This window comes from Sphaerodactylus townsendi, linkage group LG08 (genome assembly GCF_021028975.2).
Source record: "Sphaerodactylus townsendi isolate TG3544 linkage group LG08, MPM_Stown_v2.3, whole genome shotgun sequence".
Taxonomy (NCBI): Eukaryota; Metazoa; Chordata; class Lepidosauria; order Squamata; family Sphaerodactylidae; genus Sphaerodactylus; species Sphaerodactylus townsendi.
Window position 1 is genome coordinate 86,377,160 of NC_059432.1, and position 5,712 is coordinate 86,382,871.

Below are 5,712 nucleotides of genomic sequence, written 5' to 3' on the forward strand. Positions count from 1 at the left end.
GATTTTGTCAGCGCCAATTGTTTTTAAGTGCCGTCCAAGGTCTTTAGGCACTGCACCCAGTGTGCCGATCACATTATTATTATTATTATTATTATTATTATTATTATTATTATTATTATTATTATTATTATTATTATTATTATTATTATTATTATTATTGATAGACCGCCCAACCCCTGAAGGGCTCTGGCCCCTTGGGGGAGGGGGTGCCTGCTGTCAGGGGTGCAATTGTTAATCTAGCAGCACCAAGAATTCAGAGTATCTTTAGGAGACCCTCCTGATGATACCACCCAGGTTTGGTGAAGTTTGGTTCATGGGGACCAAAGTTATGGACCCTCAAATGTATAGCCCCCATCTCCCATTAGCTCCCATTGGAGTGTTTTTTTTTTAAAAAAGGTGCATAATACAAGCAGGTCCAGGAAAATCCCATGATAAGGGGTGGGGGGAGCGCCAGAAATGGGACTGATCTGTGTTCTGGGGTTCGGCAGTGGGGAGATGGCGAGGAAACCTGGATTTTTCGGGTGACTATCTCAGGATTAATCGCCAGTGAGGAAATCGCCCTCTGTTAATCTGATTTTTACTTGTCTGTTGTGACAGCAGAGGGCACTCCACTTGTTTTTTTAAACAAAAAGTATTACTGACTGGAACTGTTGTTGTAACAAAAGCAAAGAAAAGGGGTCATTACAAAAAATAAAGAACTAATGCTTTTTGTTCTTTTCTTCCTTCTTATCTATATCTACATTTAGACTATTTTTGCCAAACAAGCTCAATGGAGCTAGTTCACATTATTGGTAAGGAGCTAAGCAAAGTCTTGACCTTGAGGAGGCTCCATCTACACATTACGAAGTTCTGCTGTTGCTTAGTAAACAGCATGAGAACATTCTGTCACATGTCTGGCACAGTGGCGTACCACCAATGGGGACATGGCGCATGCCATTTGATCACATGGGGGGTACCGGGACGAGTCCTTGTGTGCCTTGGCCGGCACCTGGCGGCTCCCTCCATGCTGTTCAGGTGAGCACTGTGGCTGCAGGCTGGCTCCTGCACTCCCTGGCCTGCCTGCTGATAGAGAGGACAGCTGTGGCTGTGGTGCCCACCTGAGCCGCCCGCCGCTTATCTGCTGTAAATGGGGCGCTGGGGGCACGCAGGGAGCCAGTCATGCCCCGGGCACCATTTTCTGCTGGTACGCCTCTGGTCTAGTGGGAGTTTTGTGCCTTCTAGATGCACATTGGTTCTTTACTGTTTGCTGCCACAGCATACAGGAAGAAGAAGCTGTAGCCTTCCCCTGCTCTATCCATATGCTGCCCCATGGAGCTGCTGTTGGCCTGGTTGCAAAAATCACAGATCCATGAATGTCCTCTTGGGACAGTGGTGGTGTAGTCATTAAGAGAGACGGACTCTAATCTGGAGAACCATGTTTGGCTCCCCACTCCTCCACATAAAGCTTACTGGGTGATCTTGGGCCAATCACAATTCTCCCTGAACTCTCTCAGTCTCACCTACCTCACAAAGTGTCTGTTGTGGTGAGAGGAAGAGAAGGACTTTGTAAGCCGCATTGCAATTCCTTACACTTGCGAAAAACAGGGTATAATTCCAAGCTACTACTACTCCTTCTTCTTCCTCTTCTTTAACATAAAAACATGTGACTGCGGGGTGGGGGCTACAGCTGCTTCTCCCTGTGATTGCAAACAGTGAAGAGGCATTGTGCATCTGGGAGACACAAAACTTCCATCACACTTCCCCCTTGACTCTCTGGCTGCACCCACACCTCATTGCATAGCATGCTATTAGTGCTCTATGATAATCATTTGCAACTGGATTTTGCTGTGCAGGCCAGACAATCAGTTGTGAAATTATTGTGATAGCAAAGTGATAGTACCGTATCCCTCAATGGCTGAATGCGGCTTTCATATGTGAATACTGGAAGTAGAAATAGAACAGGCAACTGACATTACACAAGAATAAAGCTGGTAAAATGATTGATGAAAGTATATTGACATTGTTATTTTTAAATTTAATTCTTTATGATGTGAGGAGGGCTTCACTGTGATAGCTATAAAGGGTAGGGAGACCAGAGGTGGGGACACGGGGAGCAACTGTCATTAATGGCATGACATCGCTTCCAGGAAAATCAGAGGCAGGAAACAGGAAAAGGGGTGTGGAATTCAAGGATCTGGCAACCCTGATAGGTGGGACTGGGAGGATGCGTGATTGGTACCATCAACAAAGATGTGACTGATAACCAAATGCTGATAACCAAATACTGATAACCAAATATTGTAACAGTGTGTAACAGACTTCCCTCTGTGATACACCTCTGAAGATGCCAGCCACAGATGCAGGCGAAACGTTAGGAACAAGATCCACCAGACCACGGCCACACAGCCTGGAAAACCCACCAGAACCAGTTGAATCCGGCTGTGAAAGCCTTCGACAATACAAAGACATTAGTGTCTTCAAAAGCAATTAGATGACAGTTTCAAAAGCCTTCAGGAATAACATCACCTTTCTGAACTTGCAGCAATGTAGAAAGCTTCCTAACAGCCATTGAAAAATGTTCAAACACCATCATCTTAAACAGATCTCCTCAGAATCCTACTCAGGTCTATCCAGCGGGGATTACTCCCAAAGAAGTTATCTGTAGGATTGTACTATAGATCTAACAATGGCCAACCTAACAAGTCTACAGGTGTTAATCAGAGGATACAGATATTAGTAGAATACCAACTAAAGAGAGGTAGTAGGGAAATGTTATATATTTTAATTATTGTTTTGATTACACACCGAGGACATTTTGAAGATATGAATGAGATTTTGAGTACTTGTTGTTTTATTGTGATTTCAATAAAACCAATTTGAGCTTCAGAAACATGATGTAAAGAGATAGTATACTCTGAAAAACTGTATATAAGGGACTTCATCATTCTTCATGCGACAGTTCTTTTTATTGACTTATGTGCCAGACCTAGGGTAACAAATACAGAGTGCGGCCCATTAAAATAAGTAACCTATTCCCAGCTCCCAAACCCTTATAACTCATTGCCAAAAGATGTTATTGAGGTCAGAGTCTTTATAATAAGCAGCTCATTGCAGGTAAAACAGAGAAGCTATAACAAGCATATAAAAGATAGGAAGCTAAAGATGTCCAGCCAATTAACTAATTTGCCCATTATTTTTCCTTACGATGCCAGCCTCTTAAGCATCTGTACAAACAAAAAGTAGGATGATGATGATCTTATGTTGCTGGCAGTTTACAATGACTCTGAATTTCAGCCTCAGGGAAAATAATTGGTGTAACACAGATGTCAACAGACAGCACAAAACACAAGCTGGTGCATCAGGAATTGGGAAGCCTATAATACAGACATGCCTAACCCTAAATTTCTATAAATTCAGGACTGCTTTCTTGCTAATCAATGGCCAGATCTGGACCTTGCGATGGGAACCTCAAATGTAAGGCTGCCATCTCTGTACCTATTTACTTAAGACCCATGGGAGTTCTCAGTTGGTACTTCCCATCCCCAACATACATGCATAAGACTGGATTGCACATGGGTAAATTTTGGATATGTTTGGATATGTTTTGAAAACAGTTTCAGGTGGCTAACCATGTTGGTCTGGCAATAGAAGAGAAAGATTCAAACTCCAGAAGCACCTTTAAAAACCAACACAATTTCCAGGGTATAAGGTTTTATGGGTCTGATGAAAGGAGCGTTGACTCTTGAAAGTTTATACCTGGAAATCTTGTTAGTCTTTAAAGGGGGCTTGTGGACTCAAACCTTTATCAAAACAAATACCCTAGAGACAATCTTGGCCCAATTATGTGTTTACATAAGAACGCCTTGCAACAACGGCAGGCCAAGAAATCCAGGGAATACCTGCAATATTAGTTAGAAAATGGAAGCTGGATGCCTTTCCACATGGGCAAATAGTATACTTTACAGAGTGACCAGGTTGTGCTCATGATGTGGAAACCAAACTTCTGTATCTGGAACCCAACCCTATAATTGCGCACTGCTCTCCTATTGCTCCCCAACCATTGTACATTGGAAGCTGCTTTAACTCTGTCACCACAAAATGTGCATATGTACACATGAGTCACTGCACACACCGAATCAACTGTCCTAAACATAGCTTAATGTATTATAGCACCACATGTCAATATAATTCACAGACATATGTTACAACTGAAAAAGAATATTCAACTCTCCCCACAAATTTTGCATACGTGTGTGTACACCAAAATTTATTTATTCTATTAGTATAATACACACAGTATTTGAGCAATTAACAGCCATGTACATTGACTGGATTCTCATTTCTTGTTATAATTTTGATTTTGCAGTTCTAAGTAATGTTCTCCCAATACATGATAATAGTTCTGAAATGTCTTTCCTGCTCATTTAATATTGCCTTTTAAGACTTGCTTACACATTCAGGCTTGTATACTGTCATCTTTACAAAGGACACCAGGATGTTAGAAGTAGGGCAGAGAAGAAGGTGGTTGCCTCACACCAAATTTTGGCTACCTTTGCTATTTTTGATCTCTAAATTGATCTACCAAAAACCTACTGCCAGCGTTTGCCTGTTCTTCGTGATGTCAGAGGATTATAAATTCAATTAGATGACATCAGGAAATAGCTATAATTATTAGTAACAAATCACCGCCATATTTGTGGTCTACATTAAAGAAAAATAATTTTGCCACTTTTGGAACATTCTTTGTCACTTTTGGAACTATTCTTTGCCATAGGCACAAAAATTATGTTTATAATCGCCAGGAGCCATGAATATCTAGTATTCCTAGTGTACCTAGTATTCCACTGTATACCCAGTGCAGTCACCACATGCTGTGTGAAAACAATTGATTTAATTATTACTATTATTTTATAAAATTTATATCCAATCCTTTCCAACCAAGGCTTAGTAAAACACTGTACCCTGTCAATGATTCCATTATTGCACTGTTGTATAGGTAACATTGTGTTGTAGGTAACAGGAGGAGGCTAAAAATCATCAAACTGTCTGACTAGCAACTGCTGCCAATTTATTGTGTGAATTTATACACATCTTTATTCTTTCACGGAAATTGTCTTTACTTTAAAATCCACTTTTTGCATTTTTCATAGTACACCTTCCCACAGTAGTTTGCTCTCTAATTCGGCGTTCATAGGTTTAAAAAAAAATACACACACCCCTTTAACAATGATTTCTGCACACATATGCACAAATCAGAGTTCAGGAAGTACACTGGGTTGCCATAGCAATCTAAACTGGTGTCTTGTCAGTGTAGCAGCAGCTACCACAAGCAGGAAGTGGTGGTATTGGAGAAGTGCCAATAGGAAGTAAAGCAGAGTTGGAGCCCAAAGAGGGGGTCAGCAGACAAGGAAATGCATTTCCCTTGTCTTCACAAGTCTAGCAAGGCCATCTGTCCTGCTTAACAATACATCAAGCACAGTGGCTGGGATCAAAAGAGCTACTTAGACAGCTCAAGGGCTCACATGCATCGAAATAAATGTTTATTTCCCCTCATGGCACTATAGCAGACCCCCTGCTATATCAGAAAATATTTTGGAAACTCCCCTTAATTTCAAGAACCATTTGCCATTGGGTGCTGCTTCAGAAATGCAAAACAACAACCCTGTCGCTACATAAAACCAGTTGCACAGTTCTCAGCAGAATGTTCATTAAAGTAATCACAACACATTATAG